Below are 10,433 nucleotides of genomic sequence, written 5' to 3' on the forward strand. Positions count from 1 at the left end.
CTTAAACCTTCTCTATGTTAATTCCTCCTGATGCTATATTCAACTTAGATACCGTTTTGGCCTTGATCTCTTCCTCTCTTCAGCTCATCTTGGCTTTCTCTTCTTTCAGATTTCATCTTTTCCTCGTACAGCTCTTAGCCATTGTTATAACTAATCCCCTCCCCACAGTCTTCTTTCCATTCTGAGATTAGAAACTCCTCAAGAATAAAGACTTTTCTTATCGCCTCTCTTTTATAACATTATTACCTAGTTCCATGTCTGACATAGCAAATGTCACTTAACAATTAGTGCCTTCCATACATCTTGATTCAGTGCCTTGCACATAGGAGACATCCAGTACCATTTTGATGAGTCTGACTCAACTGACATACTGTCCAAACTGTTGAATAGAAAGCCAAGGTCTTTCATGCAAGAATAACACAGTTGGCTGGTTTATTTACTGAAAATAGATTCAACTGGCTGGTCTGTGACACTTGACCATGGAGATGATAGAATGAATAGATCTTGTTATGGTTGCTATTATCATTTTTGCAGGCAATGATATAGAACCTCTATGTGGCAATTTCATCTATTGCCTCAAAATTATCTGCTAACGAGTTTCTCAAAAACAAAAGTGACCATATGATAATTATATCAACAGCAAGTGTTACATTCTTTACATTGCCAGTCATTTACTCCTCACAGTGGCCCTATGAAGAAGCTACTGTGCTCCAGTTTTCCTGTGCAGTAGCTAAGGCAAAGGGAGGTTAAATAATGCTCAAAGTCACACAACTGGAGAGTTTGGCAGGGCTAGAATCCGAACTTCTGTGGACTTCCTTCGGATTTTTCTTATTTCACTGAGACTCTGTGGTAGAGATTGTGAATTTCTGAGCTACACAAGAGCCTTGGAAGTCTTGTGAGGGCAGCATGTGTAGTGCTACAGAAACAAGGTCAGCCTCCTGTCATACCTGCTGGACTTGATTTTAATAAAGTGCTGTGAGCAAGGCATGAGAGAAATGGGAGCAATTTGGAAATAAATTACTTCCATTATGCTGCAGGATCTCCTATGTACTGTGGCATTTAGGAATTATTCACAGATGTATGTTTACAGTTAAAAAATCAACTATACTGTGCTCAATTATATGAGGGGAAAACTCTAGTAAACAGTTTATAATTGGATTGAAATTAAGATAAATTTAGGATAATGAAGGAAAATGTCTTAACAGCAAGATTTATAGACTGTGTGCAAAACTCCCATTGGAAGTGAAAGAAACCCAGTATTTTGAGATGCAAAATTTACATGCGCATGAGGAAAATAGATTATGTGTTCAATCAATTTCCATGTAGTCATGAAATTCTTTTGAAATCACTTAGGGTATAGATGTGGGTTATTCAGGAGACAGATATGAATGTTTGCTCTTATAATGTCCTAAGCTAGTTGCTAAAAAGAGATTTAAAATTCTATGAAATTTAGTTAAAGGCTTCAGTAACTTAGAGTCTACTTGACTGTAGGTCAGATCTGTTAAAAGAATATTAGATGCGGGCATACTATGTGCATAAATTGAGAGAACTGGTTACAACATATTCTTCTGGAAAGATAGTAGACTTAGTAAAGGAAGATATGGGGTCCCAGAACCATCTAGATTTCCAACGAAGAGAGACATGGTGTGTTTTTCTCCTCCTCTAATCCTAGGTTTTAAATGTAATCACACATTTGTGGGACATAACATATGAAACCTTAAATTAGATTGTTTTAAATATTAGCAAGATGGAGTAGGTATTTCCTTCGTTCTGCTGTTTTTTTTTTATTGAAAATAGATTTTTTTCCATAAAATATATTCTGATTATGGTTTCCCCTCCTCCTTCTCTCTCCATTTCCTCCTCACTTTCTCTCCCATCTGTATCCACACCCTTTCTTTAGAAAACAAACAGGTATCTAAAAATAATAATAAGGGGCTGGAGAGCGATTAAGAGCACTGGCTGCTCTTCCAGAGGTCCTGAGTTCAATTCCGAGCAAGTACATGATGGCTCACAACCATCTGTAATGGGGTCTGACTCCCTTTGTTATGTCTGAAGAGAGTGACAGTGTACTCACATACGTAAAACAAATAAATAAATCTTTTAAAAAAATAATAAGATAGGATAAAGTCATTTGAAAATATTATTTTAATATTTTAGATAAAATACTATTTGAAAATATTAACAAGATGGAGTAGGTATTTTCTTAAACATTCTACCTGTGAAAATCACATAAATGATTTGAGACAGACTTTGCAATAGTCTCAGTTCCTGTTTCTTAGTGTGGTCTGTGAAATACCAGGTGTAAAAATAATTCTTGGGGACTTTATATGCTCCCTTTGCTCCCAAATAACTGCAAGGTGTTTCTATGCTCGCTTTAACCTGTTTTAGCTCCCAATTAAGTGACACAGAGATGTGTATTAATTTTTATTAACACTCTTCAAGCACTAATAGCTGGGCAGATTCTGATGTATTCTAACCCTCTAGGCTGCTTACCTGACCAAGTGGCCCTTTGCCTGAGTCTCAGTCTTGCTGTGGTTTGCTCTGGTCCATGTGTGTCATCATAGCTGCCTTCTCAATTGAGATCTTGTGGCAAACCCTCTTAGTGTTTCCATGGGTTTCTCCATGCCTTCTCCTCTCCGCTCTCCCTCTCATCTGATCACTTTAGGATGCCATGACTGGGATCGAAGTCTGTTCTATCTCTTCTACCTAGCTAATTGGCTGATCAGCTTTTTTTATTGACCGATCAGAAGTGATGGAAAACAAGCTTTACATAACACTGAGACCAAAGATGCTTGACTATGCTGTCATCCAGACTACAACCAGATGTCTGAGCACAGAAATCAGCGTGTAAATACACAGTGCACAAACTCTACCCTAAGAACCAGGATCAGCATCCCTTACATCAAGGTGCAACTCCTTTATGATAACTTCTTCATCTGTCACCTACTTATTCCCCACTTATGGATACAGTGTTAGGAATGACAACTGAGGATATTATAGTAATATGTGTATATGGATGGTTTATGATTTTTCTAAAACCTGTTGAGTCATTCTTTGTATCAACAAGACCCCAGGCCAATCTGGAAAACTGGGAGCATAGGATATAATGATAAATCAATGGAATAGGAGATTTTGTGTCTTTACAACAAACTGGTACTGTGGTGTCCACATATTTCTCTAGCACATTTTTCCCCTCTCCTTCCCTCCCCAGACTATCGTCTCCTGATGAATTGGTTCTTGTGCCATCTAACTGAAATGTAAACTTTTCTGTCTCTACTGATTTCTATGAGACATATTCTTTTTTAAAAAAATCCTTTTAGATTTATTTATTTTTATTCTATGTGTAGAAGTGTTTTGCTAGTAAGTCGGTATGTTCAGGATGTATGTCCCTACTGCTCTGGGAAGCCGGTAGAAAGCATCATAATGGAGTTGTGAACTGCCATGCAGTTGTTGGAAACTAAATTCAGGTTTTTATGTATGCTCTTGACCACTGAGCCACCTCTCCAAACCAAGAGGTGCTCTTTACTTGATTGTTTTCCATTTCCTATTTGCCTAAGCCACACAGAACAGCCTGCATTTACTGGATGTGTGTGTTGTGTTCTTTCATGGCCTCTATTTCTCTAACCCTCCCCATATCAGACGACTCCCTTTGCAAAGCTTCCATGAAGCCTCTCTGCACTCTTCTCATTGAATTCCCAACCTTATTTTCTTTATTCTCATCCTACTTGACATTTGCTATCTATGAACGTGATATCTACCATTGTTATGTATTGTAGGAAAAGAGGTGTCTTTTAAACGTTTGCATCCAGAAGCCTGCCCGCAGGTGGATTGGGAAATGTTTCCTGGACTATTTAAGACAATAATTTACTTCAAAATGGGAGTCGGGCAGTGGCCAATATGAACTGCTTGAACCAACTCCTTTGAGTTGTCCCCTGACCTCTACCTGTGCAATGTGCCACAGGCAACCCTACCACCCCAGCAAGATAAATAAAAGCAAAACAAGAAGATACCTCCAGTTGGTATGAATATCCCATAAATCAGCCCCTAATTATTACAAAACACATTAAATACTTCAGTAAATCTTAATGAATCTCAGATGTAGGCTAGAGTAATCAATACATGTTTATGTGAATTTCCTGAGGAGATACAATTGTCTACTCACCCCGGGTGGGGCACTAACAACACATCAAAATAATGATCTGATAAGAGTTTATCTTGGAAAAGCAATGAGTTTTTTGGGCTTACTTGTAGACTAAGGATGATAGCTATGCCATGGAGAGCCCACTCCAGCATGGATTACAACTCACAAAACCTGTATCCCTGGAGCTTCCTGCACAGCTGGTCTGTCAGAGCATCTCTCTCCAGCAGTGGTGTAGCTCGGGGAGGGCTCTTGTGAATCTTGTAAGCTAAAGTTCTCTGCAACTAAGTTTTTATTCCCTTTCTAAATCTTAAGACTAGTGTGGTTTATATATATGTTGGAATACTTTTAGTCATAAAGAATGAAGTTAGTCTTTTGCAGGACAACTGGTACAATGGGGAATAGCCACACTAAGCTAATTAAGTCAGTCTCAGAAAGACAGCATGACATATTGCATTTGCTAATATCAAGGACTTAGAACAAGCCCGGCAAAGTGGTGCACACCTTTCTTTCCAGCACTCAAGAGGCAGAGGTAGGCAGATCTTATGAGTATGAGGAGAGACTGGTCTACATGGCAGGTTATAGACCAGCCAAGGCTATGTATTGTGAGAGTCAGTCGCAAACAAACAAAAACCCGAACAATAACAACATCTTTAGGACAAGTCCACGTGTGGATGCCTGCTTGTAATTCTTGTCCTGGGGAGGCTGAGGCAGGAGAATTTTGATTTTAAAGCCAGTGTGATTGGCACAACAAAAACAAAAATCCACGAAACAATTTTAGGATGGATGTACATAGGGATTGGAAGGAGTTTGTGTTTTCTACTGATTCAAACAGAAAAGAAGTCATTGTCCAGAAAGAGCTTGCAGATACCTAGTCCCTCTCTGAGTGTTCTTTCGAAACACTTTCAGTAGCGTGGGCCTCTGTGCCAAGAACTGCTGCTACAGAAGGATTATATTAAACAGTAATACAAGGAAGAGATTCGGGCCAGACCACACTTCCGTATAAAAATGTACCATCTTATATTAGTGGGCTCAGTAGGCTGGTCGGAGCCTTAGGGAGTTACATAACCCAACTCAATTGTCACACACTGTTTCATCCAGAAGAGACCCTGCACAGGCTCCGCTGCATCTAAAGAAGCCCAAGTCTTGTTAATATTGTGATTGTTCATGGTTTTAATCCTCTGGCACAAAATTTGTTGTGAATAATGTTTCACAAAAGGGCAACAATGGATAATGTTAACAATTGTGTCAGTAGCACCTGGACAGGCGGTGAATTTATGCATATGACATGAGTAGAGTATGCCAGGCTATCCCAAATATGTGGTAGGTATGAGGTAGTATGACTCTCCAGTACCGAAATGTCATTTCTCCAGTTATTGGTTTTGTCTGGGTCTCTCATATGAGAATCCAGTTAAAGTGCACTGCTTCTTAACTACAGTCTGGATCCCTAATGTCCTTCAGGGGATATAGTCCCTAGCAGCTCAGTTGAAGAAGATCCAACCCCAAGCTCAGTCTCATCTTCAGTAGCGAGCCTGTTGCCGAGATGAACACATAGGAAAGAGGAGGATGCTAGCAGAGAATCCCAGCTCCCTGTATCTCAGGGCTCCCCTATTTGGTTACTCTCATCACATGGTCCTCACAGCATCCTTCCCTTGCTGAATCTCCATTTGAGTCCCATGGCCAGAGGTTCTCTGTCTCAAACCAAACCCAAAGCTGAGCTGCTGAAGTCCCTATTATTATGTAGTCCAGGGATCCCACAGATAGCGGCAGCCTGGTGTTTTGAGGGATGGCTGGCAGCTTGGCTCCTGCTGGTCCTGGCAGCTGTCATGGCTAGAGATTGCAGTGTGATGCAAAGGGAGCCATTTGACAGTGTTTGCACCTTATCATTTCCAAGGAATCTCTGCTCTTGAGACAATCAGTGCTCTCAGCTGTCTGTCAGGTTCATGCACTCTTTACTGTAAACATAGCCAAGCACTGAGCTGAGGAAACTCACCACAAACAATATTATTTGTGGAGCTCACTTTCTCCATCTCTGTACCTTTCTGTTACTCTTTCTTACCCTGTCAGTTTGGGGACATCACTGGCCCCAAGGAACCACCTCTTTAAAGCACTTTAAAATTTTGCTCTGGAGCTACTGGGCAGCCTCTGTTTGGTAAGTTCAATGTTTGATGGTGAATAAGTCACTTCCTGTGGGCTATCACCATCCTGTCCTGCTCTAAATCCAAAGCACTACCTTTTGATGACAGTCCATCTTGACTATACTCATATTTTGTCTGGGAAGGAGACTTGATGGGCACTCTGAACAAACAGACCTGAGGGGATTAAGAAGGGTAGTTTTCTACATTACAAATTGTTACATAAAATATACTGTGTGGAAGAGTGTTTGTATAACATAGGGAAGGTCCGGGGTTTTACTTCTGTACTGCAAAATAGTACAGGATATAATAATAATGATGATGACAATATATGTATAATTTTATAAGATACATAGTAAAAATATATAACTATGGTAAAATATATCTCATCTTATTTTCCTGCTCTGATAATGATACCCTTAAAATAACAAGAGCAAAAAAAAAAAAAAAACCACATACACACACACACACACACACACACACACACAGACACATGAAATCTATGGTTTCTTTGTGCCTTCAATTTTAATAAAAGACCCTGTTTCGGGGAGAAAAAAGGAATGTAATAGAGGAAATTCTACTTTGCCTCCCTGTGCACAGGTGGGTCTCAGGGGAAGAGCATGAAGTGGGGAGAGAAGAGAGGGACAATTGGTATTGAGGTACAGATATGATACAATAGGATACAATAGGATATAATATAATATAATATAATATAATATAATATAATATAATATAATATACATACACATACACATACATCTAGAGGCTAAACATGAAGTGCTAAAATGGTGAAATGTTCCCCGGCATCCTGAATGACTTTTTTGAGTGATGTGCTAGTTGGGGAACATAGGAACCAAGAATAAGCAGGGAAACCTGGAAGAAAGGAATCTTAGTGTAACTGAGAAACAAGTCATTGTTATCGTGGAGTCTATTGCATTCCTGTTATTTCAAAGGAAGACTTTCGTCTCTTAACCCAATCCTGCATACCTTCCAAAGCAATCCCATAACCCACTGTCCTCCTGAACTTTGGAATCAGTTAAGCTATTGTTTTCAAGATACTTTCTTCTTCACACTGCAGGGTAAGTAGAGGCATTTCCCTTCCGTCTCAAGGCATGAGAGTGCCCAGAAGAGTCACAGTCTTGACCACACTGTATCTGAATGCCTGATCCTGACAAAGAGGTGGATGTTGGCATGCTGCAGTAAATATCCCTATGTGATGATGAGATGCTGGGTCCTCTGAACTCTCTTCTGCCTAGCTCTCCAGAAGCATTGTACCCACTGATCCTCATTACAAATTCCAGAAGAATCTGCAGGTCATTAGCGTGGAATGAATATGTCATTCAAGATTTTCTATATCCTGTGTGGTGATTTGAATGAGCGTGACCATCATAGGCTTATATATTTGAATACTCCATCTCCAGTTAGTGGAGTGATTTGGAAGGATTAAGAGGTGTGGTTTTGTTAAGAGAGGTGTATCACTCAGGGCAAACTTGGATGTTTCAAAAAGCCCATCCAGCCCATTCCCAGTAAGCACTCTGCCTCCTACTAGTGGATAGGAAAGTAAGTTCTCAGCTATTGCTCCAGCACCACACTTGGCTGCCTGATGCTGCGCTCCCTGCTGTGATGGTCATAGACTTTCAGGAACTATTAGCCCCCAGTAAACTCTTTCTTCTGAAAAGTGCTTTGGTCATATGTCTCTTCACAGCAATAGGAAAGTAAGTAAGACACTTCGTTTTTATATATGTGAATATGACTTATACATAATAAATCTATCTTGCCTTGTTTGTAATATTACATGTGGAAAGAAACCGCAAATGATTTTCTACCCAGTGCAGGGATGCCTATGGGATAAGCACCCAGTCTCAGAAAATGGCTTGCTCTAAATACTCTAGGGCATATGTGGCTCAGTCATGTAACCCAGTCATGACATTTGATAATCAAATTATCATTAGGAAGAGACAGGCAGTAACTAAGTATATCTATAATCAAAGCAATCAAAGAAATAAAAGCACAGGACTATATCCAAGACACACAGTCAGACGTCACGATGAACGGTGAGAATGAGTAAGATAGACTTATTGTCCTCATGGAACCTGTTTACCAACAACCAGCCTATTTTTTGTTCTGAATAAAGGACTGATGATTGAACATTTAGCAAGAAAGGGCACTAGGCCATTGGAATAGATTACTTTCCTCAGGCAAATTATCTACTAACTGTAGGTACTCGTTTACAATGAAGAGGTTAGAGATAAATGCCCCTAGACACTGTTTAAGTGAATGCCCCAGTTTGGTTAATTTCCCTCATGGTACTCAGTGGAATTGACTGGGAGTACTGTGGACTAAAATAAATTCTGTAGACTTGCTATTTTCTTTGAAATTTGAATGTGGCTTCCTGTCCTGGCCGCCATCGGAGAGCAGCAGCTATGGCCCTGCGTTACCCTATGGCCGTGGGCCTCAACAAGGGCCACAAAGTGACGAAGAACGTCAGCAAGCCGAGACACAGCGGGCACCTCACCAAGCACACCAAGTTCGTGCGGGAGATGATCCGGGAGGTCTGCGGCTTCGCGCCCTACGAGCACAGCGCCATGGAGTTGCTCAAAGTGTCCAAGAACAAGCGTGCACTCAAGTTCATCAAGAAGAGGGTGGGCACGCACATCCGCGCCAAGAGAAAGCGGGAGGAGCTGAGCAACGTGTTGGCAGCCATGAGGAAGGCGGCGGCCAAGAAGGATTGATGAACCCTCCCCCAGTAAAAGATCATGGCTCCTAAAAAAAAAAGAAATTTGAATGTGAAGTTTTAATTTGAATTTAAAGACTTATCACTTTATCATTCCACTTGATCAATGACCCTATGGGGAATGTAGCATTCACTTCTTCTTCTTCTTTTTTTTTAATGTGTATTTGCTTGTGGTCCTAGGGAAACTAGTGCCTATCATGTAAGCTGTAGTCCTCCTCCCCAGCCCTATTCCTTTTTGAAAGAAGGGGGCGGGTTGAAGTTTGGAGAGGCTTTGTATCTCAATTTAGGTAACACGGACAGAACTGATAGCAATATGACCGTGTCCACGTATGAAGTTGCTGTTATCTCAAGCTGTTCTGACAGGTAAAAACTCTGTTCTTCATCACTTTAGGAGGAGAGTGACTCAATTGCCAGGGAGCCCATGATGATTATATACATCAGGACAGGCAAGAGTCTGCTGCAGCAACACCAGCCCGTCAAATCTTAGCATCAAAACACATTCATTTCTCAGTCGCTCCGTGTGTTCATCTTATACCAGCTAGAGACTCCCTTGGACTTTGCTTTCTCAGTGCAGCCAAGATGATGCTCTTGGGCTCTATTATCCTGTGTCTTTCTCCACAGTGCTGGGATTATAGGTGTGTACCACTGTACCTCGCTAGTGGCTAATGGTGCAGAGTATTAACATGGCTGTTGCCTACTAGCCAGACTGGTACTCTTTTTTTTCAAGACAGGGTTTCTCTGCATAGACTGTCCCAGAACGCACTCTGTAGACCAGGCTGGTCCCGAACCCACAGAATTCCACTGGTCTCTGCCTCCCAAGTGCTCAGCAGACCAATATGGTCTTCACATTCAGCTTTGAGATCCATCAAATATGCAGAAAAAAAGTAATATTTTGCTAGTTTAAACATTTCGATCAAAATACTTGTAGGATAAAATCATTTTTGTCCTACTAATAATTTAAAAGTATCAGAGTGATATTTATTCCTCTGCATGAGTTCTGTATCAATGTTATAACAGGTTACTACAAACCTCTTAGGTTAAAAAAGATCAACTTGTTCCTTTCTAGTCCTGGAGCTCAAAGGCTGAGTGAGAACTTAGGTATTAGTAGTGTTGCTTTTCTGTCTAAGCCTTCTGAGAAGAATTTGTTTCCTTGACTTTTTCAACTTCTGTGGTCCCTTTATCTCTTCTCTGTCTCCACCTGCTGCCTCTCTTCACAGCTGTCCCTACTCCCTCTGATCCTCTGCTGATCTCCGCAATGCCTGGTGGGACACCATCAGACACCTTACCAAACCTAAGCCAATTTTCCTGTCTCCACACGCACAACAGAATTACATCTTCAAAATCTGTTTCCCAACACAGGGCAGCATCTTCCCAGTTTCCAGAGATTAGGATATGGGCTTTTGTTTTCAATGGAGAAAAAAATATT

At 40.7% G+C, this 10,433-nt stretch overlaps 1 pseudogene; it reads left to right on the forward strand.

Moving 5' to 3' along the window:
- The first annotated feature begins 8,696 nt into the window (after positions 1 to 8,696).
- LOC114630852 lies at positions 8,697 to 9,052 on the forward strand (annotated as a pseudogene).
- Positions 9,053 to 10,433: the final 1,381 nt, after the last annotated feature.

The sequence above is a fragment of the Grammomys surdaster genome, unplaced genomic scaffold, assembly GCF_004785775.1.
Source record: "Grammomys surdaster isolate TR1022 unplaced genomic scaffold, NIH_TR_1.0 345, whole genome shotgun sequence".
Classification (NCBI taxonomy): domain Eukaryota; kingdom Metazoa; phylum Chordata; class Mammalia; order Rodentia; family Muridae; genus Grammomys; species Grammomys surdaster.